The 13,790-nt window shown below is 37.2% G+C and overlaps 9 non-coding genes across 9 annotated transcripts; all 9 read left to right on the top strand.

Annotated features, from left to right (window-relative positions):
* The first annotated feature begins 1,010 nt into the window (after positions 1-1,010).
* On the top strand, positions 1,011-1,129 carry LOC140165188 (5S ribosomal RNA). Its single transcript, XR_011860637.1, has one exon. It is a non-coding gene; the product is annotated as a 5S ribosomal RNA (ribosomal RNA).
* Positions 1,130-2,564: 1,435 nt separating this feature from the next.
* LOC140165187 (5S ribosomal RNA) lies at positions 2,565-2,683 on the top strand. Its single transcript, XR_011860636.1, has one exon. It is a non-coding gene; the product is annotated as a 5S ribosomal RNA (ribosomal RNA).
* Positions 2,684-4,117: 1,434 nt separating this feature from the next.
* Positions 4,118-4,236, top strand: LOC140165186 (5S ribosomal RNA). Its single transcript, XR_011860635.1, has one exon. It is a non-coding gene; the product is annotated as a 5S ribosomal RNA (ribosomal RNA).
* Positions 4,237-5,648: 1,412 nt separating this feature from the next.
* On the top strand, positions 5,649-5,767 carry LOC140165185 (5S ribosomal RNA). The gene has a single exon (XR_011860634.1). It is a non-coding gene; the product is annotated as a 5S ribosomal RNA (ribosomal RNA).
* Positions 5,768-7,181: 1,414 nt separating this feature from the next.
* LOC140165184 (5S ribosomal RNA) lies at positions 7,182-7,300 on the top strand. The gene has a single exon (XR_011860633.1). It is a non-coding gene; the product is annotated as a 5S ribosomal RNA (ribosomal RNA).
* Positions 7,301-8,725: 1,425 nt separating this feature from the next.
* Positions 8,726-8,844, top strand: LOC140165217 (5S ribosomal RNA). Its single transcript, XR_011860662.1, has one exon. It is a non-coding gene; the product is annotated as a 5S ribosomal RNA (ribosomal RNA).
* A 1,433-nt stretch (positions 8,845-10,277) lies between these two features.
* On the top strand, positions 10,278-10,396 carry LOC140165216 (5S ribosomal RNA). Its single transcript, XR_011860661.1, has one exon. It is a non-coding gene; the product is annotated as a 5S ribosomal RNA (ribosomal RNA).
* A 1,421-nt stretch (positions 10,397-11,817) lies between these two features.
* Positions 11,818-11,936, top strand: LOC140165200 (5S ribosomal RNA). Its single transcript, XR_011860648.1, has one exon. It is a non-coding gene; the product is annotated as a 5S ribosomal RNA (ribosomal RNA).
* A 1,422-nt stretch (positions 11,937-13,358) lies between these two features.
* LOC140165206 (5S ribosomal RNA) lies at positions 13,359-13,477 on the top strand. Its single transcript, XR_011860651.1, has one exon. It is a non-coding gene; the product is annotated as a 5S ribosomal RNA (ribosomal RNA).
* The last annotated feature ends 313 nt before the right edge of the window (positions 13,478-13,790 follow it).

Here is a 13,790-nt window from a genome sequence, read left to right as displayed (position 1 = left end):
ATTACTGTTCAAGTAGAAATTTCTCCTTTCCCCATTTATTATAGACGCATTTTCTTGTGGTGAAAAAATAAATGAGACGTAATTAGATGAGAGTGAAATCTCAGTAGGCCTATCATCTATAGCTGCAGCTGAACAGAGCAGAACATTTTCAAAACACGTGTTGACAAACTGCTGTCCGGGATTGTTTTGATTGTTGTCAAGTGACAATAACTATTGTAATGCGTATCACGTGCGTAATGCGTACGCGTAAGCTGAAGTCATTGTTTCAACCGCATACGCGCTTGATGCTGGCTCGTGCGTGTATGACGTACACAAAGTCAACATGGTCAATGCGATTCAGGTACAAAATCAAATAAATAAAACATGTCACATCTTATGTGTTACCGGTACATGTGCTTCTGAACATGCAAAATGTTGTTTGTTTGTTTGTTTGTTTGCTTAAATTTTTGTTTGTTTGTTAGTATGTCAAGGGGTGTTGGTTTTATGTGTTGCGTTTATTTCATTTTTTTTTTTTTTTTTTTTTTTTGCTATCTACTGAAGATAGCTCGAACCAAAGTGATAAATCGGCGGAATACGTTTCTAATTTTATTCGTGACTTGCCATTGCAAAATGAAAATGACGCGCTTTGTTTGTTTGTTTGTTTGTTGGTTTTTTTGGTGCATTTTTTTTCAGCTATCTACTGAAGATAGCTCGAACCAAAGTGATAAATCGGCGGAATAATACGTTTCTAATTATTTTACTCATGACTTGCCAAAGACGACCAATTTACTTTGTGAAAGTGGCGCTAAATTTGGTAAACTTACGCTGACCGGAAGTGCAACCCGTGATTTATTATAGTTCCTAAAATGAAAAGACTGGAATCTCATCAGAACCATGCCCAATTTGATTAGAGTTACTTGTAAGTTTCATGAGAAGATGTTACAAATTTGTGCACTGCACAGTATTTCGGAAACGATTGAAAGAAAGGTCAATGCTGTAGCTATAAGTAAGCTAAATTCGCATCTTCAAATGTCTACGGCCATACCACGTTGAATACACCGGTTCTCGTCCGATCACCGAAGTTAAGCAACGTCGGGCCCGGTTAGTACTTGGATGGGAGACCGCCTGGGAATACCGGGTGCTGTAGACTTTTGCATTCTGATCCTTCTTTTTTATTTTTACTCTTGATCGTTTTTGTGTCCTCTATCTGCTGTGATGATTTTTTTTCTATCTACAAAACGACTTTGTTCAAAATGGGATTTTTTTTTTCTCAATTTCTGGAACACCACGGCATAACAACTTAAAATTAATGGCTATCAGATCACAGAGCGCCTCCACACAGCACCAACATTGAGTCGATCGTGGTCAGCTGTTGGATGGGAGACCAAAACTTTGAACGGTTTTATAATAGGCCTACTGGTAATTGTGAGATAAATTCAACAAACTACTACACAACTGAAATTCTGTGATTTTCAATTTTATCAGTATCAAAACAAATCAACAAAACAAGTAGTTATCCTGCTGAAACTTACTATTTTTATGGAGTACGACGTACCTACTTGCAAAGATCAGGCATCTTCAACAATTACTGTTCAAGTAGAAATTTCTCCTTTCCCCATTATTATAGACGCATTTTCTTGTGGTGAAAAAATAAATGAGACGTAATTAGATGAGAGTGAAATCTCAGTAGGCCTATCATCTATAGCTGCAGCTGAACAGAGCAGAACATTTTCAAAACACGTGTTGACAAACTGCTGTCCGGGATTGTTTTGATTGTTGTCAAGTGACAATAACTATTGTAATGCGTATCACGTGCGTAATGCGTACGCGTAAGCTGAAGTCATTGTTTCAACCGCATACGCGCTTGATGCTGGCTCGTGCGTGTATGACGTACACAAAGTCAACATGGTCAATGCGATTCAGGTACAAAATCAAATAAATAAAACATGTCACATCTTATGTGTTACCGGTACATGTGCTTCTGAACATGCAAAATGTTTGTTTGTTTGTTTGCTTAAATTTTTGTTTGTTTGTTAGTATGTCAAGGGGTGTTGGTTTTATGTGTTGCGATTTATTTCATTTTTTTTTTTTTTTTTTTTTTTTGTTTGTTATCTACTGAGCCAATGTGGTAAATCGGCGGAATACGTTTCTAATTTTATTCGTGACTTGCCATTGCTGAAAATGACGCGCTTTGTTTGTTTGTTAATGTGTCAAGGGGTGTTGGTTTTATTTGGTGCATTTTTTTTTTTCATTTTTTTTCTAAAGATAGCCCGAACCAAAGTGATAAATCGGCGGAATAATACGTTTCTAATTATTTTACTCATGACTTGCCAAAGACGACCAATTTACTTTGTGAAAGTGGCGCTAAATTTGGTAAACTTACGCTGACCGGAAGTGCAACCCGTGATTTATTATAGTTCCTAAAATGAAAAGACTGGAATCTCATCAGAACCATGCCCAATTTGATTAGAGTTACTTGTAAGTTTCATGAGAAGATGTTACAAATTTGTGCACAGTATTTCGGAAACGATTGAAAGAAAGGTCAATGCTGTAGCTATAAGTAAGCTAAATTCGCATCTTCAAATGTCTACGGCCATACCACGTTGAATACACCGGTTCTCGTCCGATCACCGAAGTTAAGCAACGTCGGGCCCGGTTAGTACTTGGATGGGAGACCGCCTGGGAATACCGGGTGCTGTAGACTTTTGCATTCTGATCCTTCTTTTTTTTTTTACTCTTGATCGTTTTTGTGTCCTCTATCTGCTGTGATGATTTTTTTTCTATCTACAAAACGACTTTGTTCAAAATGGGATTTTTTTTTCTCAATTTCTGGAACACCACGGCATAACAACTTAAAATTAATGGCTATCAGATCACAGAGCGCCTCCACACAGCACCAACATTGAGTCGATCGTGGTCAGCTGTTGGATGGGAGACCAAAACTTTGAACGGTTTTATAATAGGCCTACTGGTAATTGTGAGATAAATTCAACAAACTACACACAACTGAAATTCTGTGATTTTCAATTTTATCAGTATCAAAACAAATCAACAAAAAAGTAGTTATCCTGCTGAAACTTACTATTTTTATGGAGTACGACGTACTTACTTGCAAAGATCAGGCATCTTCAACAATTACTGTTCAAGTAGAAATTTCTCCTTTCCCCATTATTATAGACGCATTTTCTTGTGGTGAAAAAATAAATGAGACGTAATTAGATGAGAGTGAAATCTCAGTAGGCCTATCATCTATAGCTGCAGCTGAACAGAGCAGAACATTTTCAAAACACGTGTTGACAAACTGCTGTCCGGGATTGTTTTGATTGTTGTCAAGTGACAATAACTATTGTAATGCGTATCACGTGCGTAATGCGTACGCGTAAGCTGAAGTCATTGTTTCAACCGCATACGCGCTTGATGCTGGCTCGTGCGTGTATGACGTACACAAAGTCAACATGGTCAATGCGATTCAGGTACAAAATCAAATAAATAAAACATATCACATATTATATGGAAAATGTTGTTTGTTTGTGTGTTTGTTTAAATTTTTGTTTTTTTGTTAGTATGTCATTGGTGTGTTGGTTTTATGTGTTGCGATTTATTTCATTTTTTTTTTTTTTTTTTTTTTTTTTTTTTTTTTTACTGAAGATAGCTCGAACCAAAGTGATAAATCGGCGGAATACGTTTCTAATTTTATTCGTGACTTGCCATTGCAAAATGAAAATGACGCGCTTTGTTTGTTTGTTAATGTGTCAAGGGGTGTTGGTTTTATTTGGTGCATTTTTTTTTTTTTTTTTTTGCTATCTACTGAAGATAGCTCGAACCAAAGTGATAAATCGGCGGAATAATACGTTTCTAATTATTTTACTCATGACTTGCCAAAGACGACCAATTTACTTTGTGAAAGTGGCGCTAAATTTGGTAAACTTACGCTGACCGGAAGTGCAACCCGTGATTTATTATAGTTCCTAAAATGAAAAGACTGGAATCTCATCAGAACCATGCCCAATTTGATTAGAGTTACTTGTAAGTTTCATGAGAAGATGTTACAAATTTGTGCACTGCACAGTATTTCGGAAACGATTGAAAGAAAGGTCAATGCTGTAGCTATAAGTAAGCTAAATTCGCATCTTCAAATGTCTACGGCCATACCACGTTGAATACACCGGTTCTCGTCCGATCACCGAAGTTAAGCAACGTCGGGCCCGGTTAGTACTTGGATGGGAGACCGCCTGGGAATACCGGGTGCTGTAGACTTTTGCATTCTGATCCTTCTTTTTTTTTTTACTCTTGATCGTTTTTGTGTCCTCTATCTGCTGTGATGATTTTTTTTCTATCTACAAAACGACTTTGTTCAAAATGGGATTTTTTTTCTCAATTTCTGGAACACCACGGCATAACAACTTAAAATTAATGGCTATCAGATCACAGAGCGCCTCCACACAGCACCAACATTGAGTCGATCGTGGTCAGCTGTTGGATGGGAGACCAAAACTTTGAACGGTTTTATAATAGGCCTACTACTACACAAACTGAAATTCTGTGATTTTCAATTTTATCAGTATCAAAACAAATCAACAAAAAAGTAGTTATCCTGCTGAAACTTACTATTTTTATGGAGTACGACGTACTTGCAAAGATCAGGCATCTTCAACAATTACTGTTCAAGTAGAAATTTCTCCTTTCCCCATTATTATAGACGCATTTTCTTGTGGTGAAAAAATAAATGAGACGTAATTAGATGAGAGTGAAATCTCAGTAGGCCTATCATCTATAGCTGCAGCTGAACAGAGCAGAACATTTTCAAAACACGTGTTGACAAACTGCTGTCCGGGATTGTTTTGATTGTTGTCAAGTGACAATAACTATTGTAATGCGTATCACGTGCGTAATGCGTACGCGTAAGCTGAAGTCATTGTTTCAACCGCATACGCGCTTGATGCTGGCTCGTGCGTGTATGACGTACACAAAGTCAACATGGTCAATGCGATTCAGGTACAAAATCAAATAAATAAAACATGTCACATCTTATGTGTTACCGGTACATGTGCTTCTGAACATGCAAAATGTTGTTTGTTTGTTTGTTTGTTTGCTTAAATTTTTGTTTGTTTGTTAGTATGTCAAGGGGTGTTGGTTTTATGTGTTGCGATTTATTTCATTTTTTTTTGCTATCTACTGAAGATAGCTCGAACCAAAGTGATAAATCGGCGGAATACGTTTCTAATTTTATTCGTGACTTGCCATTGCAAAATGAAAATGACGCGCTTTGTTTGTTTGTTAATGTGTCAAGGGGGGGTTGGTTTTATTTGGTGCATTTTTTTTTCATTTTTTGCTATCTACTGAAGATAGCCCGAACCAAAGTGATAAATCGGCGGAATAATACGTTTCTAATTATTTTACTCATGACTTGCCAAAGACGACCAATTTACTTTGTGAAAGTGGCGCTAAATTGGTAAACTTACGCTGACCGGAAGTGCAACCCGTGATTTATTATAGTTCCTAAAATGAAAAGACTGGAATCTCATCAGAACCATGCCCAATTTGATTAGAGTTACTTGTAAGTTTCATGAGAAGATGTTACAAATTTGTGCACTGCACAGTATTTCGGAAACGATTGAAAGAAAGGTCAATGCTGTAGCTATAAGTAAGCTAAATTCGCATCTTCAAATGTCTACGGCCATACCACGTTGAATACACCGGTTCTCGTCCGATCACCGAAGTTAAGCAACGTCGGGCCCGGTTAGTACTTGGATGGGAGACCGCCTGGGAATACCGGGTGCTGTAGACTTTTGCATTCTGATCCTTCTTTTTTTTTTACTCTTGATCGTTTTTGTGTCCTCTATCTGCTGTGATGATTTTTTTTCTATCTACAAAACGACTTTGTTCAAAATGGGATTTTTTTTTCTCAATTTCTGGAACACCACGGCATAACAACTTAAAATTAATGGCTATCAGATCACAGAGCGCCTCCACACAGCACCAACATTGAGTCGATCGTGGTCAGCTGTTGGATGGGAGACCAAAACTTTGAACGGTTTTATAATAGGCCTACTCACAACTGAAATTCTGTGATTTTCAATTTTATCAGTATCAAAACAAATCAACAAAAAAGTAGTTATCCTGCTGAAACTTACTATTTTTATGGAGTACGACGTACTTACAAAGATCAGGCATCTTCAACAATTACTGTTCAAGTAGAAATTTCTCCTTTCCCCATTATTATAGACGCATTTTCTTGTGGTGAAAAAATAAATGAGACGTAATTAGATGAGAGTGAAATCTCAGTAGGCCTATCATCTATAGCTGCAGCTGAACAGAGCAGAACATTTTCAAAACACGTGTTGACAAACTGCTGTCCGGGATTGTTTTGATTGTTGTCAAGTGACAATAACTATTGTAATGCGTATCACGTGCGTAATGCGTACGCGTAAGCTGAAGTCATTGTTTCAACCGCATACGCGCTTGATGCTGGCTCGTGCGTGTATGACGTACACAAAGTCAACATGGTCAATGCGATTCAGGTACAAAATCAAATAAATAAAACATGTCACATCTTATGTGTTACCGGTACATGTGCTTCTGAACATGCAAAATGTTTTGTTTGTTTGTTTGTTTGTTTGTTTGTTTGTTGGTGTTGTTTTTTATTGTTTATTTTTTTTTTTTTTTTTTTTTTTTTTTTTTTTTTTTTTTTTTTTTTTTTGCTATCTACTGAAGATAGCTCGAACCAAAGTGATAAATCGGCGGAATACGTTTCTAATTTTATTCGTGACTTGCCATTGCAAAATGAAAATGACGCGCTTTGTTTGTTTGTTAATGTGTCAAGGGGTGTTGGTTTTATTTGGTGCATTTTTTTTTCATTTTTTGCTATCTACTGAAGATAGCCCGAACCAAAGTGATAAATCGGCGGAATAATACGTTTCTAATTATTTTACTCATGACTTGCCAAAGACGACCAATTTACTTTGTGAAAGTGGCGCTAAATTTGGTAAACTTACGCTGACCGGAAGTGCAACCCGTGATTTATTATAGTTCCTAAAATGAAAAGACTGGAATCTCATCAGAACCATGCCCAATTTGATTAGAGTTACTTGTAAGTTTCATGAGAAGATGTTACAAATTTGTGCACTGCACAGTATTTCGGAAACGATTGAAAGAAAGGTCAATGCTGTAGCTATAAGTAAGCTAAATTCGCATCTTCAAATGTCTACGGCCATACCACGTTGAATACACCGGTTCTCGTCCGATCACCGAAGTTAAGCAACGTCGGGCCCGGTTAGTACTTGGATGGGAGACCGCCTGGGAATACCGGGTGCTGTAGACTTTTGCATTCTGATCCTTCTTTTTTTTTTTTACTCTTGATCGTTTTTGTGTCCTCTATCTGCTGTGATGATTTTTTTATCTACAAAACGACTTTGTTCAAAATGGGATTTTTTTCTCAATTTCTGGAACACCACGGCATAACAACTTAAAATTAATGGCTATCAGATCACAGAGCGCCTCCACACAGCACCAACATTGAGTCGATCGTGGTCAGCTGTTGGATGGGAGACCAAAACTTTGAACGGTTTTATAATAGGCCTACTCACAACTGAAATTCTGTGATTTTCAATTTTATCAGTATCAAAACAAATCAACAAAAAAGTTATCCTGCTGAAACTTACTATTTTTATGGAGTACGACGTACTTGCAAAGATCAGGCATCTTCAACAATTACTGTTCAAGTAGAAATTCCTCCTTTCCCCATTATTATAGACGCATTTTCTTGTGGTGAAAAAATAAATGAGACGTAATTAGATGAGAGTGAAATCTCAGTAGGCCTATCATCTATAGCTGCAGCTGAACAGAGCAGAACATTTTCAAAACACGTGTTGACAAACTGCTGTCCGGGATTGTTTTGATATTGTTGTCAAGTGACAATAACTATTGTAATGCGTATCACGTGCGTAATGCGTACGCGTAAGCTGAAGTCATTGTTTCAACCGCATACGCGCTTGATGCTGGCTCGTGCGTGTATGACGTACACAAAGTCAACATGGTCAATGCGATTCAGGTACAAAATCAAATAAATAAAACATGTCACATCTTATGTGTTACCGGTACATGTGCTTCTGAACATGCAAAATGTTGTTTGTTTGTTTGTTTGTTTGCTTAAATTTTTGTTTGTTTGTTAGTATGTCAAGGGGTGTTGGTTTTATGTGTTGCGATTTATTTCATTTTTTTTTTTTTTTTTTTTTTTTTTTTTTATCTACTGAAGATAGCTCGAACCAAAGTGATAAATCGGCGGAATACGTTTCTAATTTTATTCGTGACTTGCCATTGCAAAATGAAAATGACGCGCTTTGTTTGTTTGTTAATGTGTCAAGGGGTGTTGGTTTTATTTGGTGCATTTTTTTTCATTTTTTTTTTTGCTATCTACTGAAGATAGCCCGAACCAAAGTGATAAATCGGCGGAATAATACGTTTCTAATTATTTTACTCATGACTTGCCAAAGACGACCAATTTACTTTGTGAAAGTGGCGCTAAATTTGGTAAACTTACGCTGACCGGAAGTGCAACCCGTGATTTATTATAGTTCCTAAAATGAAAAGACTGGAATCTCATCAGAACCATGCCCAATTTGATTAGAGTTACTTGTAAGTTTCATGAGAAGATGTTACAAATTTGTGCACTGCACAGTATTTCGGAAACGATTGAAAGAAAGGTCAATGCTGTAGCTATAAGTAAGCTAAATTCGCATCTTCAAATGTCTACGGCCATACCACGTTGAATACACCGGTTCTCGTCCGATCACCGAAGTTAAGCAACGTCGGGCCCGGTTAGTACTTGGATGGGAGACCGCCTGGGAATACCGGGTGCTGTAGACTTTTGCATTCTGATCCTTCTTTTTTTTTTTTTTTTTACTCTTGATCGTTTTTGTGTCCTCTATCTGCTGTGATGATTTTTTTTCTATCTACAAAACGACTTTGTTCAAAATGGGATTTTTTTTCTCAATTTCTGGAACACCACGGCATAACAACTTAAAATTAATGGCTATCAGATCACAGAGCGCCTCCACACAGCACCAACATTGAGTCGATCGTGGTCAGCTGTTGGATGGGAGACCAAAACTTTGAACGGTTTTATAATAGGCCTACTCACAACTGAAATTCTGTGATTTTCAATTTTATCAGTATCAAAACAAATCAACAAAAAAGTAGTTATCCTGCTGAAACTTACTATTTTTATGGAGTACGACGTACTTGCAAAGATCAGGCATCTTCAACAATTACTGTTCAAGTAGAAATTTCTCCTTTCCCCATTATTATAGACGCATTTTCTTGTGGTGAAAAAATAAATGAGACGTAATTAGATGAGAGTGAAATCTCAGTAGGCCTATCATCTATAGCTGCAGCTGAACAGAGCAGAACATTTTCAAAACACGTGTTGACAAACTGCTGTCCGGGATTGTTTTGATTGTTGTCAAGTGACAATAACTATTGTAATGCGTATCACGTGCGTAATGCGTACGCGTAAGCTGAAGTCATTGTTTCAACCGCATACGCGCTTGATGCTGGCTCGTGCGTGTATGACGTACACAAAGTCAACATGGTCAATGCGATTCAGGTACAAAATCAAATAAATAAAACATGTCACATCTTATGTGTTACCGGTACATGTGCTTCTGAACATGCAAAATGTTGTTTGTTTGTTTGTTTGTTTGCTTAAATTTTTGTTTGTTTGTTAGTATGTCAAGGGGTGTTGGTTTTATGTGTTGCGATTTATTTCATTTTTTTTTTTTTTTTTTTTTTTTTTTTTGCTATCTACTGAAGATAGCTCGAACCAAAGTGATAAATCGGCGGAATACGTTTCTAATTTTATTCGTGACTTGCCATTGCAAAATGAAAATGACGCGCTTTGTTTGTTTGTTAATGTGTCAAGGGGTGTTGGTTTTATTTGGTGCATTTTTTTTTCATTTTTTGCTATCTACTGAAGATAGCCCGAACCAAAGTGATAAATCGGCGGAATAATACGTTTCTAATTATTTTACTCATGACTTGCCAAAGACGACCAATTTACTTTGTGAAAGTGGCGCTAAATTTGGTAAACTTACGCTGACCGGAAGTGCAACCCGTGATTTATTATAGTTCCTAAAATGAAAAGACTGGAATCTCATCAGAACCATGCCCAATTTGATTAGAGTTACTTGTAAGTTTCATGAGAAGATGTTACAAATTTGTGCACTGCACAGTATTTCGGAAACGATTGAAAGAAAGGTCAATGCTGTAGCTATAAGTAAGCTAAATTCGCATCTTCAAATGTCTACGGCCATACCACGTTGAATACACCGGTTCTCGTCCGATCACCGAAGTTAAGCAACGTCGGGCCCGGTTAGTACTTGGATGGGAGACCGCCTGGGAATACCGGGTGCTGTAGACTTTTGCATTCTGATCCTTCTTTTTTTTTTTTTACTCTTGATCGTTTTTGTGTCCTCTATCTGCTGTGATGATTTTTTTTCTATCTACAAAACGACTTTGTTCAAAATGGGATTTTTTTCTCAATTTCTGGAACACCACGGCATAACAACTTAAAATTAATGGCTATCAGATCACAGAGCGCCTCCACACAGCACCAACATTGAGTCGATCGTGGTCAGCTGTTGGATGGGAGACCAAAACTTTGAACGGTTTTATAATAGGCCTACTCACAACTGAAATTCTGTGATTTTCAATTTTATCAGTATCAAAACAAATCAACAAAAAAGTAGTTATCCTGCTGAAACTTACTATTTTTATGGAGTACGACGTACTTGCAAAGATCAGGCATCTTCAACAATTACTGTTCAAGTAGAAATTTCTCCTTTCCCCATTATTATAGACGCATTTTCTTGTGGCGAAAAATAAATGAGACGTAATTAGATGAGAGTGAAATCTCAGTAGGCCTATCATCTATAGCTGCAGCTGAACAGAGCAGAACATTTTCAAAACACGTGTTGACAAACTGCTGTCCGGGATTGTTTTGATTGTTGTCAAGTGACAATAACTATTGTAATGCGTATCACGTGCGTAATGCGTACGCGTAAGCTGAAGTCATTGTTTCAACCGCATACGCGCTTGATGCTGGCTCGTGCGTGTATGACGTACACAAAGTCAACATGGTCAATGCGATTCAGGTACAAAATCAAATAAATAAAACATGTCACATCTTATGTGTTACCGGTACATGTGCTTCTGAACATGCAAAATGTTGTTTGTTTGTTTGTTTGTTTGCTTAAATTTTTGTTTGTTTGTTAGTATGTCAAGGGGTGTTGGTTTTATGTGTTGCGATTTATTTCATTTTTTTTTTTTTTTTTTTTTTTTGCTATCTACTGAAGATAGCTCGAACCAAAGTGATAAATCGGCGGAATACGTTTCTAATTTTATTCGTGACTTGCCATTGCAAAATGAAAATGACGCGCTTTGTTTGTTTGTTAATGTGTCAAGGGGTGTTGGTTTTATTTGGTGCATTTTTTTTCATTTTTTGCTATCTACTGAAGATAGCCCGAACCAAAGTGATAAATCGGCGGAATAATACGTTTCTAATTATTTTACTCATGACTTGCCAAAGACGACCAATTTACTTTGTGAAAGTGGCGCTAAATTTGGTAAACTTACGCTGACCGGAAGTGCAACCCGTGATTTATTATAGTTCCTAAAATGAAAAGACTGGAATCTCATCAGAACCATGCCCAATTTGATTAGAGTTACTTGTAAGTTTCATGAGAAGATGTTACAAATTTGTGCACTGCACAGTATTTCGGAAACGATTGAAAGAAAGGTCAATGCTGTAGCTATAAGTAAGCTAAATTCGCATCTTCAAATGTCTACGGCCATACCACGTTGAATACACCGGTTCTCGTCCGATCACCGAAGTTAAGCAACGTCGGGCCCGGTTAGTACTTGGATGGGAGACCGCCTGGGAATACCGGGTGCTGTAGGCTTTTGCTTTAAGATCCTTCTTTTTTTTTTTTTTACTCTTGATCGTTTTTGTGTCCTCTATCTGCTGTGATGATTTTTTTCTATCTACAAAACGACTTTGTTCAAAATGGGATTTTTTTCTCAATTTCTGGAACACCACGGCATAACAACTTAAAATTAATGGCTATCAGATCACAGAGCGCCTCCACACAGCACCAACATTGAGTCGATCGTGGTCAGCTGTTGGATGGGAGACCAAAACTTTGAACGGTTTTATAATAGGCCTACTCACAACTGAAATTCTGTGATTTTCAATTTTATCAGTATCAAAACAAATCAACAAAAAGTAGTTATCCTGCTGAAACTTACTATTTTTATGGAGTACGACGTACTTGCAAAGATCAGGCATCTTCAACAATTACTGTTCAAGTAGAAATTTCTCCTTTCCCCATTATTATAGACGCATTTTCTTGTGGTGAAAAAATAAATGAGACGTAATTAGATGAGAGTGAAATCTCAGTAGGCCTATCATCTATAGCTGCAGCTGAACAGAGCAGAACATTTTCAAAACACGTGTTGACAAACTGCTGTCCGGGATTGTTTTGATTGTTGTCAAGTGACAATAACTATTGTAATGCGTATCACGTGCGTAATGCGTACGCGTAAGCTGAAGTCATTGTTTCAACCGCATACGCGCTTGATGCTGGCTCGTGCGTGTATGACGTACACAAAGTCAACATGGTCAATGCGATTCAGGTACAAAATCAAATAAATAAAACATGTCACATCTTATGTGTTACCGGTACATGTGCTTCTGAACATGCAAAATGTTGTTTGTTTGTTTGTTTGTTTGCTTAAATTTTTGTTTGTTTGTTAGTATGTCAAGGGGTGTTGGTTTTATGTGTTGCGATTTATTTCATTTTTTTTTTTTTTTTTTTTTTGCTATCTACTGAAGATAGCTTGTTTCAAAGTTATAAATCGGCGGAATACGTTTCTAATTTTATTCGTGACTTGCCATTGCAAAATGAAAATGACGCGCTTTGTTTGTTTGTTAATGTGTCAAGGGTGTTGGTTTTATTTGGTGCATTTTTTTTTTTTTTTTTTTTGCTATCTACTGAAGATAGCCCGAACCAAAGTGATAAATCGGCGGAATAATACGTTTCTAATTATTTTACTCATGACTTGCCAAAGACGACCAATTTACTTTGTGAAAGTGGCGCTAAATTTGGTAAACTTACGCTGACCGGAAGTGCAACCCGTGATTTATTATAGTTCCTAAAATGAAAAGACTGGAATCTCATCAGAACCATGCCCAATTTGATTAGAGTTACTTGTAAGTTTCATGAGAAGATGTTACAAATTTGTGCACTGCACAGTATTTCGGAAACGATTGAAAGAAAGGTCAATGCTGTAGCTATAAGTAAGCTAAATTCGCATCTTCAAATGTCTACGGCCATACCACGTTGAATACACCGGTTCTCGTCCGATCACCGAAGTTAAGCAACGTCGGGCCCGGTTAGTACTTGGATGGGAGACCGCCTGGGAATACCGGGTGCTGTAGACTTTGCATTCTGATCCTTCTTTTTTTTTTTTACTCTTGATCGTTTTTGTGTCCTCTATCTGCTGTGATGATTTTTTTTCTATCTACAAAACGACTTTGTTCAAAATGGGACTTTTTTTCTCAATTTCTGGAACACCACGGCATAACAACTTAAAATTAATGGCTATCAGATCACAGAGCGCCTCCACACAGCACCAACATTGAGTCGATCGTGGTCAGCTGTTGGATGGGAGACCAAAACTTTGAACGGTTTTATAATAGGCCTACTCACAACTGAAATTCTGTGATTTTCAATTTTATCAGTATCAAAACAAAT

Source organism: Amphiura filiformis, chromosome 11, assembly GCF_039555335.1.
Source record: "Amphiura filiformis chromosome 11, Afil_fr2py, whole genome shotgun sequence".
NCBI classification, from domain to species: Eukaryota; Metazoa; Echinodermata; class Ophiuroidea; order Amphilepidida; family Amphiuridae; genus Amphiura; species Amphiura filiformis.
The sequence above is the reverse complement of the archived record's forward strand: the minus strand, read 5'-3'. Positions and strand labels throughout refer to the sequence as shown.